Source organism: Coregonus clupeaformis, unplaced genomic scaffold (assembly GCF_020615455.1).
Source record: "Coregonus clupeaformis isolate EN_2021a unplaced genomic scaffold, ASM2061545v1 scaf0399, whole genome shotgun sequence".
NCBI lineage: Eukaryota > Metazoa > Chordata > Actinopteri > Salmoniformes > Salmonidae > Coregonus > Coregonus clupeaformis.
The window spans coordinates 97894-115223 of NW_025533854.1; the positions used below are offsets into that span (position 1 = coordinate 97894).

The following is a 17330-nucleotide window of genomic DNA, read 5'->3' on the forward strand; positions in this document are numbered from 1 at the left end:
TGTAGTTAGAGTCCCACTCCTTGAAAGCGGCAGCTCTAGCCTTTAGCTCAGTGCGGATGTTGCCTGTTATCCATGGCTTCTGGTTGGGGTATGTACGTGCAGCTCTAGCCTTTAGCTCAGTGCGGATGTTGCCTGTTATCCATGGCTTCTGGTTGGGGTATGTACGTGCAGCTCTACCCTTTAGCTCAGTGCGGATGTTGCCTGTTATCCATGGCTTCTGGTTGGGGTATGTACGTGCAGCTCTACCCTTTAGCTCAGTGCGGATGTTGCCTGTTATCCATGGCTTCTGGTTGGGGTATGTACGTGCAGCTCTACCCTTTAGCTCAGTGCGGATGTTGCCTGTTATCCATGGCTTCTGGTTGGGGTATGTACGTGCAGCTCTAGCCTTTAGCTCAGTGCGGATGTTGCCTGTTATCCATGGCTTCTGGTTGGGGTATGTACGTGCAGCTCTACCCTTTAGCTCAGTGCGGATGTTGCCTGTTATCCATGGCTTCTGGTTGGGGTATGTACGTGCAGCTCTACCCTTTAGCTCAGTGCGGATGTTGCCTGTTATCCATGGCTTCTGGTTGGGGTATGTACGTGCAGCTCTACCCTTTAGCTCAGTGCGGATGTTGCCTGTTATCCATGGCTTCTGGTTGGGGTATGTACGTGCAGCTCTACCCTTTAGCTCAGTGCGGATGTTGCCTGTTATCCATGGCTTCTGGTTGGGGTATGTACGTGCAGCTCTAGCCTTTAGCTCAGTGCGGATGTTGCCTGTTATCCATGGCTTCTGGTTGGGGTATGTACGTGCAGCTCTACCCTTTAGCTCAGTGCGGATGTTGCCTGTTATCCATGGCTTCTGGTTGGGGTATGTACGTGCAGCTCTACCCTTTAGCTCAGTGCGGATGTTGCCTGTTATCCATGGCTTCTGGTTGGGGTATGTACGTGCAGCTCTACCCTTTAGCTCAGTGCGGATGTTGCCTGTTATCCATGGCTTCTGGTTGGGGTATGTACGTGCAGCTCTACCCTTTAGCTCAGTGCGGATGTTGCCTGTTATCCATGGCTTCTGGTTGGGGTATGTACGTGCAGCTCTACCCTTTAGCTCAGTGCGGATGTTGCCTGTTATCCATGGCTTCTGGTTGGGGTATGTACGTGCAGCTCTAGCCTTTAGCTCAGTGCGGATGTTGCCTGTTATCCATGGCTTCTGGTTGGGGTATGTACGTGCAGCTCTACCCTTTAGCTCAGTGCGGATGTTGCCTGTTATCCATGGCTTCTGGTTGGGGTATGTACGTGCAGCTCTAGCCTTTAGCTCAGTGCGGATGTTGCCTGTTATCCATGGCTTCTGGTTGGGGTATGTACGTGCAGCTCTAGCCTTTAGCTCAGTGCGGATGTTGCCTGTTATCCATGGCTTCTGGTTGGGGTATGTACGTGCAGCTCTACCCTTTAGCTCAGTGCGGATGTTGCCTGTTATCCATGGCTTCTGGTTGGGGTATGTACGTGCAGCTCTAGCCTTTAGCTCAGTGCGGATGTTGCCTGTTATCCATGGCTTCTGGTTGGGGTATGTACGTGCAGCTCTACCCTTTAGCTCAGTGCGGATGTTGCCTGTTATCCATGGCTTCTGGTTGGGGTATGTACGTGCAGCTCTACACTTTAGCTCAGTGCGGATGTTGCCTGTTATCCATGGCTTCTGGTTGGGGTATGTACGTGCAGCTCTACCCTTTAGCTCAGTGCGGATGTTGCCTGTTATCCATGGCTTCTGGTTGGGGTATGTACGTGCAGCTCTACCCTTTAGCTCAGTGCGGATGTTGGCTGTTATCCATGGCTTCTGGTTGGGGTATTTACGTGCAGCTCTACCCTTTAGCTCAGTGCGGATGTTGCCTGTTATCCATGGCTTCTGGTTGGGGTATGTACGTGCAGCTCTAGCCTTTAGCTCAGTGCGGATGTTGCCTGTTATCCATGGCTTCTGGTTGGGGTATGTACGTGCAGCTCTACCCTTTAGCTCAGTGCGGATGTTGCCTGTTATCCATGGCTTCTGGTTGGGATATGTACGTGCAGCTCTAGCCTTTAGCTCAGTGCGGATGTTGCCTGTTATCCATGGCTTCTGGTTGGGATATGTACGTGCAGCTCTAGCCTTTAGCTCAGTGCGGATGTTGCCTGTTATCCATGGCTTCTGGTTGGGGTATGTACGTGCAGCTCTAGCCTTTAGCTCAGTGCGGATGTTGCCTGTTATCCATGGCTTCTGGTTGGGATATGTACGTGCAGCTCTAGCCTTTAGCTCAGTGCGGATGTTGCCTGTTATCCATGGCTTCTGGTTGGGGTATGTACGTGCGGTCACTGGGGGGACGACGTCATCGATGATGGTGTTGGACAGCTCCGGAAAATATAGATGAAAACTCTATTTTTTTAATAAAGTATTTTATTACAGAATGTTAAAATTAAGTGAAATCAAACGTATTTCTTTAACCAAGTAACACTTCTCAAAAAGCACTGAATTGATGGAATGACACAGTGAGTGTGGTCTGTTGTGAGGTCTGTTGTGAGGTCTGTAGTGAGGTCTGTAGTGAGGTCTGTAGTGAGGTCTGTAGTGAGGTCAGTAGTGAGGTCTGTAGTGAGGTCTCTAGTGAGGTCTGTATTGAGGTCAGTAGTGAGGTCTGTATTGAGGTCTGTATTGAGGTCTGTAGTGTGGTCTGTAGTGAGGTCTGTATTGAGGTCAGTATTGAGGTCTGTAGTGTAGGTCTGTAGTGAGGTCAGTATTGAGGTCTGTAGTGTAGGTCTGTAGTGAGGTCTGTAGTGTGGTCTGTAGTGAGGTCTGTAGTGAGGTCTCTAGTGAGGTCTGTAGTGAGGTCTGTAGTGAGGTCAGTAGTGAGGTCTGTAGTGAGGTCTCTAGTGAGGTCTGTATTGAGGTCAGTAGTGAGGTCTGTATTGAGGTCTGTATTGAGGTCTGTAGTGTGGTCTGTAGTGAGGTCTGTATTGAGGTCTGTAGTGTGGTCTGTAGTGAGGTCTGTAGTGAGGTCTGTATTGAGGTCTGTATTGAGGTCTGTAGTGTGGTCTGTAGTGAGGTCTGTAGTGTGGTCTGTAGTGAGGTCTGTAGTGAGGTCTGTAGTGAGGTCTCTAGTGAGGTCTGTATTGAGGTCAGTAGTGAGGTCTGTATTGAGGTCTGTATTGAGGTCTGTAGTGTGGTCTGTAGTGAGGTCTGTAGTGAGGTCTGTATTGAGGTCAGTATTGAGGTCTGTAGTGTAGGTCTGTAGTGAGGTCAGTATTGAGGTCTGTAGTGTAGGTCTGTAGTGAGGTCTGTAGTGTGGTCTGTAGTGAGGTCTGTAGTGAGGTCTGTAGTGAGGTCTGTATTGAGGTCTGTAGTGAGGTCAGTATTGAGGTCTGTAGTGTAGGTCTGTAGTGAGGTCTGTAGTGAGGTTTGTAGTGAGGTCTGTAGTGTGGTCTGTAGTGAGGTCTGTAGTGAGGTCTGTAGTGTAGGTCTCGCTGTGTTTATAAACGTAATTCTCAGTCTCAGCGAAACAGACCATTTCCCAGAGAGACACTGTCCTTCTCCCACTACCAATTAGCCCTGCTGCCCCCTAAACTCATGCACACTCGCACGCACGCACACACACACACACACACACACACACACACACACACACACACACACACACACACACACACACACACACACACACACACACACACACACACACACACACACACACACACACACACACACACACACACACACACACACACACACACACTGCAGCTGCAGCAGATCTCTCTAACTTCCGACAGAGCACTTGGGCACTAGACGAGCTTCAGTTACAATCACATAGCTAATCAATCACGTTCAACCACATAGCTAATCAATCACGTTCAATCACATTTACATTTACATCATTTAGCAGTCGCTCTTATCCAGAGCGACTTACAAATTGGTGCATTCAACTTATGATAGCCAGTGGGATAACCACTTTTTTTATTATTATTTTATGGGGGGGTGGGGGAAGAAGGATTACTTTATACTATTCCAGGTATTCCTTAAAGAGGTAGGGTTTCAAGTGTCTCCGGAAGGTGGTCAGTGACTCCGCTGTCCTGGCGTCGTGGGGGAGCTTGTTCCACCATTGGGGTGCCAGAGCAGCGAATAGCTTTGACTGGGCTGAGCGGGAACTGTGCTTCCGTAGAGGTAGGGAGGCCAGCAGGCCAGAGGTGGATGAACGCAGTGCCCTCGTTTGGGTGTAGGGTCTGATCAGAGCCTGAAGGTAAGGAGGTGCCGTTCCCCTCACAGCTCCGTAGGCAAGCACCATGGTCTTGTAGTAGATGCGAGCCTCAACTGGAAGCCAGTGGAGTGAGCGGGGGTGACATGAGAGAACTTTGGAAGGTTGAACACCAGACGGGCTGCAGCGTTCGGATAAGTTGAAGGGGTTTAATGGCACAGGCAGGGAGCCCAGCCAACAGCGAGTTGCAGTAATCCAGATGGGAGATGACAAGTGCCTGGATTAGGACCTGTGCCGCTTTCTGTGTAAGGTAGGGTCGTACTCTACGAATGTTGTAGAGCACGAACCTGCAGGAACGGGTCAACGCTTTGATGTTAGCGGAGAACGACAGGGTATTGTCCAGGGTCACGCCAAGGTTCTTTGCACTCTGGGAGGAGGACACAATGGAGTTGTCAACCGTGATGGCAAGATCATGGAGCTGGCAGTCCTTCCCCGGGAGGAAGAGCAGCTCCGTCTTGCTGAGGTTCAGCTTGAGGTGGTGATCCGACATCCACACTGATATGTCTGCCAGACATGCAGAGATGTAATTCACCACCTGGTTATCAGAAGGGGGAAAGGAGAAAATGAATTGTGTGTCATCTGCGTAGCAATGATAGGAGAGACCATGTGAGGATATGACAGAGCCAAGTGACTTGGTGTATAGAGAGAATAGGAGAGGGTCTAGAACTGAGCCCTGGGGGACACCAGTGGTGAGAGCACGTGGTGCGGAGACAGATTCTCGCCACACCACCTGGTAGGAGCGACCTGTCAGGTAGGACGCAATCCAAGAGTGTGCAACGCCAGAGATGCCCAACTCGGATAGGGTGGAGAGGAGGATCTGATGGTTCACAGTATCAAAGGCAGCGGATAGGTCTAGAAGGATAAGAGCAGAGGAGAGAGAGTTAGCTTTAGCAGTGCGGAGAGCCTCCGTGACACAGAGAAGAGCAGTCTCAGTTGAATGACCAGTCTTGAAACCTGACTGGTTTGGATCAAGAAGGTCATTCTGAGAGAGATAGCAGGAGAGTTGGCTAGAGACGGCACGTTCAAGAGTTTTGGAGAGAAAAGAAAGAAGGGATACTGGTCTGTAGGGATCGAGTGTAGGTTTTTTGAGGAGGGGTGCAACTCTCGCTCTCTTGAAGATGGAAGGGACATGGCCAGCGGTCAAGGATGAGTTGATGAACGAGGTGAGGTAAGGGAGAAGGTCTCCGGAAATGGTCTGGAGAAGAGAGGAGGGGATAGGGTCAAGCGGGCAGGTTGTTGGGCGGCCGGCCGTCACAAGTCGCAAGATTTCATCTGGAGAGGGGAGAAATAAGTCAAAGCATAGGGTAGGGCAGTGTGAGCAGGACCAGCGGTGTCATTTGACTTAACAAACGAAGATCGGATGTCGTCAACCTTCTTTTCAAAATGGTTGACGAAGTCATCCACAGAGAGGGATGAGGGAGGGGAAGGGGGATTCAGCAGGGAGGAGAAGGTGGCAAAGAGCTTCCTATGGTTAGAGGCAGAGGCTTGAAATTTAGAGTGTTGGATAGTGGCTTTAGCAGCGGAAACAGAGGAAGAGAATGTAGAGAGGAGGGAGTGAAAAGATGACAGGTAGGGAGTCTAGTATTCCTCCATTTCCGCTCGGCTGCCCGGAGCCCTGTTCTGTGAGCTCGCAATGAGTCGTCAAGCCACGGATCAGGAGGGGAGGACCGAGCCGGCCAGGAGGATAGGGGACATAGAGAGTCCAAATATGCAGAAAGGGAGGAGAGGAGGGTTGAGGAGGCAGAATCAGGAGATCGGAGGGAGAAGGATTGAGCAGAGGGAAGAGATGATAGGATGGAAGAGGAGAGAGTAGCGGGAGAGAGAGAGCGAAGGTTGCGACGGCACATTACCATCGGAGTAGGGGCAGAGTGAGTAGTGTTGGAGGAGAGCGAGAGAGAAAAGGATACAAAGTAGTGGTCGGAGACTTGGAGGGGAGTTGCAGTGAGATTAGTAGAAGAACAGCATCTAGTAAAGATGAGGTCAAGCGTATTGCCTGCCTTGTGAGTAGGGGGGACGGTGAGAGGTTGAGGTCAAAAGAGGAAAGGAGTGGAAAGAAGGAGGCAGAGAGAAATGAGTCAAAGGCAGACGTAGGGAGGTTAAAGTCACCCAGAACTGTGAGGTGAGCCATCCTCAGGAAAGGAACTTATCAAGGCGTCAAGCTCATTGATGAACTCTCCAAGGGAACCTGGAGGGCAATAAATGACAAGGATGTTAAGCTTGAATGGGCTACTGACTGTGACAGCATGGAATTCAAATGAGGAGATAGACAGATGGGTCAGGGGGAAAAGAGAGAATGTCCATTTGGGAGAGATGAGGATTCCTGTGCCACCGCCGCGTTGACCAGATGCTCTCGGGGTATGCGAGAACACATGGTCAGATGAGGAAAGAGCATTAGGAGTAGCAGTGTTTTCTGTGGTAATCCATGTTTCCGTCAGCACCAAGAAGTCGAGGGACTGGAGGGTAGCATAGGCTGAGATGAACTCTGCCTTGTTGGCCGCAGAACGGCAGTTCCAGAGGCTGCCGGAGACCTGGAACTCCACGTGGGTCGTGCGCGCAGGGACCACCAGGTTAGAGAGGCAGCAGCCACGTGGTGTGAGGCGTTTGTATGGCCTGTGCAGAGAGGAGAGAACAGGGATAGACAGACACATAGTTGACAGGCTACAGAAAAAGGCTACAATAATGCAAAGGAGATCGGAATGAAATGAACTAAACATCTGAGAAAACAAGAGAGCGGGGCCTCCCTCACTTACGTTTCACTGAAACACTCAAATATAACTCTCCCAACTTCCACTTTAGAAATGATAATTGTTGTAAACTACAGCGGTTCAATGTTTTCTAGGAATATACTCTAAATTAGTTTATTCAGCTAGCTAACTTGGTACAGTATTCTTCCGTGAAAACCATCCAGGGCACCGAATCCTATGACGCCATAGCCAACTAGCATGTCAGCCTCCAATAACACGGTTTAGCATCAATACTCGGTTACAACAAGCCAGTGTGTTAACATATGCCAACAGATCATTCGTGTCCGTGTCTAACGTTGTGTAAAGTTGTGTTAGTTTTGACAGTTTGAGTGAGTACGTCGTCAACTTATTCAGCCAGTTAGTTCGCTGAATAATCACGTTCAAGCACATAGCTAAGCAATCACATTCAATCACATAGCTAATCAATCACATTCAATCACATAGCTAATCAATCACATTCAATCACATAGCTAATCAATCACATTCAGTCACATAGCTAATCAATCACATTCAATCACATAGCTAATCAATCACATTCAATCACATAGCTAATCATTCACATTCAATCACATAGCTAATCAATCACATTCAATCACATAGCTAATCAATCACATTCAATCACATAGCTAATCATTCACATTCAATCACATAGCTAATCAATCACATTCAATCACATAGCTAATCATTCACATTCAATCACATAGCTAATCAATTACATTCAATCACATTGCTAATCAATCACATTGCTAATCAATCTAGTTAAATCAAATGTATTTATAAAGCCCTCTTTACATCAACAGTTGTCACAAATGCTTATATAGAAACCAAGCCTAAAACCGAGAGAGCAAGCAATGCAGATGTAGAAGCACGGTGGCTAGGAAGAACTCCCTATAATGGCAGGAACCTAGGAAGAAACCTAGAGAGGAACGTGGCTCTGAGGGGTGGCCAGTCCTCTCCTGGCTGTGCCGGGTGGAGATTATAAGAGTACATGGCCATTAAGGCCAGATCGTTCTTCAAGGTGTTCAAACGTTCATAGATGACCAGCAGGGTCAAATAATAATCACAGTGGTTGTAGAGGGTGCAACAGGTCAGCACCTCAGGAGTAAATGTCAGTTTTCTTTCGAGCAGAGGTCGGTACAGCAGGTGTGGTAGAGAGAGAGAGAGAGAGAGAGAGAGAGAGAGAGAGAGAGAGAGAGAGAGAGAGAGAGAGAGAGAGAGGTAGAGAGAGAGAGAGAGAGAGAGAGAGAGAGAGAGAGAGAGAGAGAGAGAGAGAGGTAGAGAGAGAGAGCGAGAGAGAGAGAGAGAGAGAGAGGGAGAAGGAGGGTTGAGACCGAGTCTGCGTCTCTCACATGGATAGACCATTCCATAAAATTTGAGCTGTATAGGAGAAAGCCCTGCCTCCAACTGTTTGCGTAGAAATTCTAGGGACAATAAGGAGGCCTGCGTCTTGTGACCGTAGCGTACGTGTAGGTATGTACGGCAGGACGAAATCGGAGAGATAGGTAGGAGCAAGCCCATGTAATGCTTTGTAGGTTTGCAATGAAACCTTTGTAGGTTAGCAGTGAAACCTTTGTAGGTTAGCAGTAAAACCTTTGTAGGTTAGCAGTGAAACCTTTGTAGGTTAGCAGTAAAAACTTTGTAGGTTAGCAATGAAACCTTTGTAGGTTAGCAGTGACACCTTTGTAGGTTAGCAGTGAAACCTTTGTAGGTTAGCAGTGACACCTTTGTAGGTTAGCAGTGAAACCTTTGTAGGTTAGCAGTGAAACCTTTGTAGGTTAGCAGTAAAACCTTTATAGGTTAGCAGTAAAACCTTTGTAGGTTAGCAGTGAGCCCGTACGCCACAATTTGTAAACATACCAAACAGCCAGGGTCAGGGTAGTTTAGCTAATCTCTATGGAGCACAGCACAGTTAACGGTAGCTATGACACAGTTAACGGTAGCTCCTCCCTCTTCTGCCACAGATTGAAATGATCAATGATGAATACATAGTTTAGCTGTAATACTGGAGTTTTACCGGCGAAGCTAGATGCTAGCTAACCTACTCCCTGGACCAATAAAGCTAGCTAGCCAGGTAGCTAGCTACCGGTAACTATTAGCAACTGCGGATAATTGGTTCCAAAGTTGTTTCAAGTATATCATCTGAAGAGTAAAGGTTAGATAGCTACTGTACTCGAAATGTAGCTAGCTGATTAGCCGTCTAGCTACCTGGCTAGCTAACTAAACAACAGCTGGAACGACCTAGCTAGCTGTAATGTTTACAAGTATCCCCACTAGCTGGCCCTAAAGCTTTTTGTAAGGAGTCAAGGAAAGCAACTATTGCCTGTATCAGTGATGGACATTAGCTAGAATGTGGATCAATACTTTTATAGCAAGATAGCTAGTTACTAGTGCAATAGCCCAACTTCTTGAACATTGTTTTGATGAGCCGAAGCTGTAACTTGGTCAAATCACAAATCATACTCTGTACCAATAGCATTGCCTATTAATAAACATCTTACAATGTATACATATGATGTAATTCTACTATACGTTCCTTATGATTTACTTAGTATTATCAAACTTCATCCAGGTATGGAGTAAAGCAGTTAGCTTTTATTCTCCGAACAATAACACAAGTGTTCCTGCAACAGAAGATACTTTAATATACATGTAGGTTATAGCCAGAAGAGGAGGAAGTGGTGGCTGGTGTCACGGATTCAGCCGAGGCTGCTCCTCCTCCTTGCTCGGGCAGGCTTCGGCGTTCATCGTCCCCGGAGTACTAGCTGCTGCCGATCGATGTTTCGGTGTTTGTCTTGTTTAGTCTTTATTGTGTACACCTGTTTCCCATTATGTTTGATTGTGTTCCCTTTAATACCCTCTGTGTCTCATTGTGTATTGTGCGTAATTGTTTTGGTCTTTGCGGCAGTTGCCCATGTGTCTTATTATTTCCTCGCTGTTTGAGGTTGCCTGTGTACTTTGTTTTGTTGCACTGAATCTAGTAAAAGTTCTGCCAGTAGCTCGGTGTCCTGCTCTTGACTTCGCCTACCGCATACACGTCGCTATGACAGCAGCACTCCATACACGTCGCTATGACAGCAGCACTCCATACACGTCGCCGTGACAGCTGGTTAGAACACAGACTTGGTTCTAAATTCAGTGGTGCTCACGAGGACCCCCCTATAACAATTGAAATGTCAATGTGGCCCCCCCTCAAACATATTGTAACATTGGGAACCCTCAGTAGTCAATGTGTGATTGGACCTTGAGCGCAGGAGTTGACTATAATGTGGGGTTTCTGTACATTGTAATCATTTATTTTGCATTCCATTATTTGCTCAGCTTGTAATTGTAATTCTCAGCATCAAAATACTGTTCAAATTAAGATCCTACATCTGTGCATTACCATTTTGCTGTGCTCAGTTTAGCCCAGAGAATTGAGAATCAGGCAGGGAATTCTCTCTCCGTGTATATAGTCAAGACAGTGCTGTCGGGCTACTACAAAATAATCGGAAAACACAACCAAAACAAACAGCAAATGCAATCAACAAGTTTGCAGAGTCACAAGCTTGATGTACTCACTGCGTGTTAGGATATATGCGACCAAATACTAAACTTTTGACTACTTTAATACACATATAAGTGTATTTGTCCCAAAACTTCTGGTCCCCTAAAATGGGGGGACTATGTACAAAAAGTGCTGTAATTTCTAAACGGTTCACCCGTTATGAATGAACATACCCTCAAGTTAAAGCTGACTGTCTGCACTTTAACTTCATAGTCGTTGTATAATTTCAAATCCAAAGTGCTGGAGTACAGAGCCAAAACAACAACAAAATTGTCACTGTCCCAATACTTTTGGAAATCACTGCATGTTTTCCAATGGTGTGACTGCTGTCGGCATCCAAAGATTATCCAATAAACGCTTGGAGGTAAAGATGACAGCAGTGGTGTAGCCTACGGGCGATACGGATATCACTTATTACTGATATCTACATAGCGTATTGATGTGATTCACACTGCTGCTCTTACTGATATCTACATAGCGCAATGATGTGAATCACACTGCTGCTCTCTCATTTATCTATTTGCGTTTTACGGGTTGTGGTTGTTGTGGATGGCTGTTCACAAATGTATATGTCTATTTTAACCCAATAATGGTTGAATTGAAAATGTTTAAGCTGCCTATCAATCATTGTTTTTGCGACCAGGGGTGTACTCATTACGGAAACCGTTTAAGAACCGGAAGCAAACAGAGCAAAAGGAAAGTTTCCATTGGACAAATTCAGGTAGGTCCCTCCCCGTTTCGTTCAGTTTGCTTCCGTTTAAGAAAACTTTTTGCAACAGAATAATGAATACGTCCCAGTGGAAAGCAAGTGAAACATGTGCTCTTGCAAAGGTAAACAATTGGCCTATAGCAAATGCAGCATATGGCATAAACATTTTCTACATGCAAATAGCACTTTTCGGTAGTGCTCAAAGCATGCCATTCTGAGAGCAGCATGTGTTTTTCAACTTGATGTAATGAGCCCAATCAGATCTCCATGACAACAACATAAACAACAGAGAGGCTAATAAGTCCTTAGCTGACTAAGCACTCCATGGTAGTCAGATAATAAGACCTTAGCTGACTAAGCACTCCATGGTAGTCAGATAATAAGACCTTAGCTGACTAAGCACTCCATGGTAGTCAGATAATAAGTCCTTAGCTGACTAAGCACTCCATGGTAGTCAGATAATAAGACCTTAGCTGACTAAGCACTCCATGGTAGTCAGATAATAAGACCTTAGTTTTGGGGTTATGCTCAGGTAAAACAGTTTGGCTAATCTATATTTCCATATTTCCAAGTCCTATTCTTGATGATCAAGGGGTATTAAATGAATTGGAATGACTGGAAATCTGACAGACTTAGTTTTTATTAATGAACGATATAGCCTAATCGTATTATTATCTGTAGCAGAAAGCAATGGGTTAGAAGAAGCCTACATAACTGTAGTGACTTGACACGCATTTCAATATTACTTTCCTTTACTTTCAACCTAAGACATAAAAGGTGTACAGCCATGTGCAAACAGTACAAATACAGCAAAACGATACAGCCCACTCAATATGTGGTAGAGTCGCATTGTACATATCCGACTATGGGTGATTACATCATCAAAGGGGAAAGGTCACGGTCAATGCCAATGCCAATAATAACCATGCACACATGAATAGTAATCATACTATACTGCAGGTAAGTACAATCCATATCCAATGTCATTATTTACAGTTGAAGTCGGAAGTTTACGTACACCTTAGCCAAATACATTTAAACTCAGTTTTTCACAATTCCTGACATTTAATCCTAGTAAACATTCCCTGTCTTAGGTCAGTTAGGATCACCACTTTATTTTAAGAATGTGAAATGTCAGAATAATGGTAGAGATAATTATTTATTTCAGCTTTTATTTCTTTCATCACATTCCCAGTGGGTCAGAAGTTTACATACACTCAATTAGTATTTGGTAGCATTGCCTTTAAATTGTTTAACTTGGGTCAAACGTTTTGGGTAGCCTTCCACAAGCTTCCCACAATAAGTTGGGTGAATTTTGGCCCATTCCTCCTGACAGAGCTGGTGTAACTGAGTCAGGTTTGTAGGCCTTCTTGCTCGCACACGCTTTTTCAGTTCTGCCCACACATTTTCTATAGGATTGAGGTCAGGGCTTTGTGATGGCCACTCCAATACCTTGACTTTGTTGTCCTTAAGCCATTTTGCCACAACTTTGGAAGTATGCTTGGGGTCATTGTCCATTTGGAAGACCCATTTGCGACCAAGCTTTAACTTCCTGACTGATGTCTTGAGATGTTGCTTCAATATATCCACATAATTTTCCTTCCTCATGATGCCATCTATTTTGTGAAGTGCACCAGTCCCTCCTGCAGCAAAGCACCCCCACAGCATGATGCTGCCACCCCCGTGCTTCACGGTTGGGATGGTGTTCTTCAGCTTGCAAGCAACCCCATTTTTCCTCCAAACATAACGATGGTCATTATGGCCAAACAGTTCTATTTTGGTTTCATCAGACCAGAGGACATTTCTCCAAAAGGTACGATCTTTGTCCCCATGTGCAGTTGCAAACCGTAGTCTGGCTTTTTTATGGCGGTTTTGGAGCAGTGGCTTCTTCCTTGCTGAGCGGCCTTTCAGGTTATGTCGATATAGGACTCGTTTTAGTGTGGACATAGATACTTTTGTACCTGTTTCCTCCAGCATCTTAACAAGGTCCTTTGCTGTTGTTCTGGGATTGATTTGCACTTTTCGCACCAAAGTACGTTCATCTCTAGGAGACAGAACGCGTCTCCTTCCTGACAGCTGCGTGGTCCCATGGTGTTTATACTTGCATACTATTGTTTGTACAGATGAATGTGGTACCTTCAGGCATTTGGAAATTGCTCCCAAGGATGAACCAGACTTGTGGAGGTCTACAATTTTTTTTCTGAGGTCTTGGCTGATTTCTTTTGATTTTCCCATGATGTCAAGCAAAGAGGCACAGTTTGAAGGTAAGCCTTGAAATACATCCACAGGTACACCTCCAATTGACTAAAATGATGTCAATTAGCCTATCAGAAGCTTCTAAAGCCATTACATCATTTTCTGCTGTTTAAAGGCACAGTCAACTTAGTGTAGGTAAACTTCTGACCCACTTGAATTGTGATACAGTGAATTATAAGTGAAATAATCTGTCTGTAAACAATTGTTGGAAAAATTACCTGTGTCACGCACAAAGTAGATGTCCTAACCGACTTGCCAAAACTATAGTTTGTTAACAAGAAATGTGTGGAGTGGTTGAAAAACAAGTTTTAATGACTCCAACCTAAGTGTATGTAAACTTCCGACTTCAACTGCATATAGTGTCCACACTATAACACTTCTCCCCCCTTAGTTTCAATCCCCCCTGTAAGGAAAACATAAGGTTAACAAGTAAACCACATCAGTGTTTTCTTTACTTCACAACAGTGTTGAACTTCTGCTGGTGTTACTGTAAATGTAAACAAACAAAAAAATGACCGTCCTTATTTATTTTCAACTAGGTCTGTTGCTCCAAATAAACACTAACACCACGAGTCTCTCAGTGTCAACTACAGAGTTAGTCTTTCAGGAGGCTTGTGACTACGCTGTGATCTGCGCAGTACTCCTGGTGTGCCACGAGACACAGGTAAGGCGTGTCCCAGTGGGGCTGGGTCTGAGGGCACAGGAGCGGGTTGGGTGTTTGTGAGAGAATGTCTATCCCCATCTGCTGGAACCACTGAATGCCCCTGTTCCTCAGATACTGTTTCCTGTGGGGTTCCAACTCGTATACTACCACCCGCAGCTGTTCCGTCTGAAAACATGGTCTTGTCTTTGTCATAGCGCAGGCGGATGTGGTCCTGCTTTCTGCGCAGTGACTCGACCATCAGTCAGTTTGACCACTCTGACTCAGAATGATACCTGGCAACCGGCGTTGGCTGCTTGTGAAGTTGCGGATGTAGACAGTGTCATTGGGTTAGGGGCTAGAGGTCACGTCTCTCTTTTTCTTTCTCCTGCTTCCCGTTCCACTCGTGCTTTGATGTCCGGATGCAGTAGATCCAGGTGAGCTTTTAGGCTTTCTGCCCATCAACATCTCAGCTGGAGCTCAGTCCTGTTGTTGATTGTGGCGTGATGCGGTACTGGAACAAGAACCGAGAGAGCTTAGTTGTGATGGTTCCCCCCAGTCATCCTTTTGAGCCCCGGGTAGTATGCATGAATTCTTGGAACAAGTCACAGGTAAAGGTTGTTGCGTTGTCGGACACAAGAGAGTCAGGCAGACCATGGGGTTGCAAACACCTGCCGAAGCTTTTCGATGGTTGTGGTCGCTGTGATGTTGCTCATGATGTGAGCCTCCAGCCACTTGGAGTGCGCGTCCACCATGACAAGGAACATGTGACCCATGAAAGGGCCTGCAAAGTCTATGTGCAGCCTGGACCATGGGCGGTCAGGCCACTCCCACAGATGTAGTGGCGCGGGCGGCGCCATCTTCTGGTTACTCTGACACTCAGAACATGATTTAACTTTATTTTCTTTGTGACAAAGACAAGACCATGTTTTCAGACGGAACAGCTGCGGGTGGTAGTATACGAGTTGGAACCCCACAGGAAACAGTATCTGAGGAACAGGGGCATTCAGTGGTTCCAGCAGAGGGGGATAGACATTCTCTCACAAACACCCAAACCGCTCCTTTTCATCCGGGAGGCACCCGGGTGAGCCTCATGGACCTCATCCATGACTTGTGCACGGCCAGGGGGCGGAACAACCACTCTGGACCCATCCTGCACACTCAGCAGAAGGTCTCAGTCCATCATCCTCTATGACAGGAGGCCAACCCTGCACAAGGAATCTTTTCACTTGGGCCAGGCTATTGTCTCGGGAGGCACCACAGTTGTGGTGGGCATCTCCGGTAGCGGGAGACAGCTGAGCACGTCTGCGTTTGCATTGTCCTTCCCCACTCTGAACTCGATAGTGTACTGGTAAGCTGACAGTGTGACGGCCCAGCGCTGTATCCTTGCTGATGCCATGGGAGGAATGCATCTTGATTCACTGGAAAGGCTCATCAGTGGTTTGTGGTCAGTGCATATGGTGAAATGACGACCGTAGAGGTACTGATGAAAGCGTTTCACAGCAAAGACTATGATCAGACCTTCCTTGTCTAATTGTGAATAACATTTTACATTTTACATTTTAGTCATTTAGCAGACGCTCTTATCCAGAGTGACTTACAGTTAGTGAGTGCATAGATTTTCATACTGAATAACCCTTCTCTGACCCGTCCTCCATCTGATGAGAGAGTACTGCCCCGACGCCATAGGGCGAGGCGTCACATGACAGGATGATCTCTTTGTCTTGGTCAAAATGAACCAGAAGTTGTGCTGATTGTAGTAGTGCTTTCACTTCCTTGAAAGCTTTCTCTTGTGCTGGCCCCCCACTTCCATTTACAGTCTCTGTGGAGCAGCTGATAAAGTGGAGCCAACACTGTTGACAGCTCAGGGAGGAACTTACCATAGTAGTTCACCATGCCCAGGAACGACCTGAGCTCGGACACGTTCTTGGGGGTTTGGAGCATCCTTGATTGCCCTGACTTTGTCCTCCACAGGACACAGACCCTGCGCTGTGATCTTGTGACATGGGTATGTCACACTCTGTACTTGGAATGTGCACTTGCTACTCTTCTGGCGCAGCCCTGCCTCGGAGAAACTCTTTAAAACCTGGTCCAGATGGTGAAGGTGCTCCTCCTCCGTCTCCCCTGTAACCAGGATGTCGTCCAGGTACACTGCTACATGAGGGATCCCCCTGCAGCAGATTGTCCATTGTCCTCTGGAAAATGTCTGGACTGGACGCCACTCCGAAAACCAAGCGGTTGTACCTGAGCAAGCCTTTGTGCGTGTTCACTGTGACATACTCTTTTGAGTCCTCGTCCAGGAGGAGCTGTTGGTAGGCGTGACTCATGTCAAGCTTTGACATGCCTCCTGCAAGCGTTGCGAACAGGTCCTCCACCCCACGGCAGCGGGTAAGCGTCAAGCTTAGAGGCCCTGTTGATGATGAGTTTGTAGTCCCCACATATACACACCGTGCCATCACTTTTCAGAACGGGAATGATTGGAGCGGCCCAGCGGGAGAACTGAATGGGAGTAAGGATGTTTGTTTTCCTGCAGCTGCTCCAACTCATCCTCCACTTTCTTTTTCATGGCGTAAGGCACTGTCCTGGGCTTGAAAAAGCGAGGCTCGGCCTGAGGATCCACAAACGGCTTAACTGCAGTGCCCTGCAGTGTGCCCAGTTCATCTTTGAAAATCTCTGGGTACTTTTGAATGACATCCTCAGTGTGTTTTACCTCACCCCAGTTCAGTTGTATTTTGTTTAGCCAGTAAACTAGGCCCATTCCCTTTCACCACCAGGAGCCGTGCTCTCGCTTCCTGGCTGTTGTATGGTATGTCCACCTCTAGAGCCCCCAGCAATGGTATGGTCTCCCCCGGTGTACGTACGCAGTCTGATCCCTGCCGGTGTGAGGGCAGAAGCCTGTCTGGACCCTGGTATGGTCTCCCCCGGTGTACGTACGCAGTCTGATCCCTGCCGGTGTGAGGGCAGAAGCCTGTCTGGACCCTGGTATGGTCTCCCCCGGTGTACGTACGCAGTCTGATCCCTGCCGGTGTGAGGGCAGAAGCCTATCTGGACCCTGGTATGGTCTCCCCCGGTGTACGTACGCAGTCTGATCCCTGCCGGTGTGAGGGCAGAAGCCTGTCTGGACCCTGGTATGGTCTCCCTGGTGTACGTACGCAGTCTGATCCCTGCCGGTGTGAGGGCGGAAGCCTGTTTTGAG

The 17330-nt window shown here is 47.1% G+C and overlaps 1 pseudogene; it reads right to left on the reverse strand.

Moving 5' to 3' along the window:
- Window positions 1-14499: 14499 nt before the first annotated feature.
- On the reverse strand, window positions 14500-16892 carry LOC121555453 (annotated as a pseudogene).
- Between the last annotated feature and the right edge of the window lie 438 nt (window positions 16893-17330).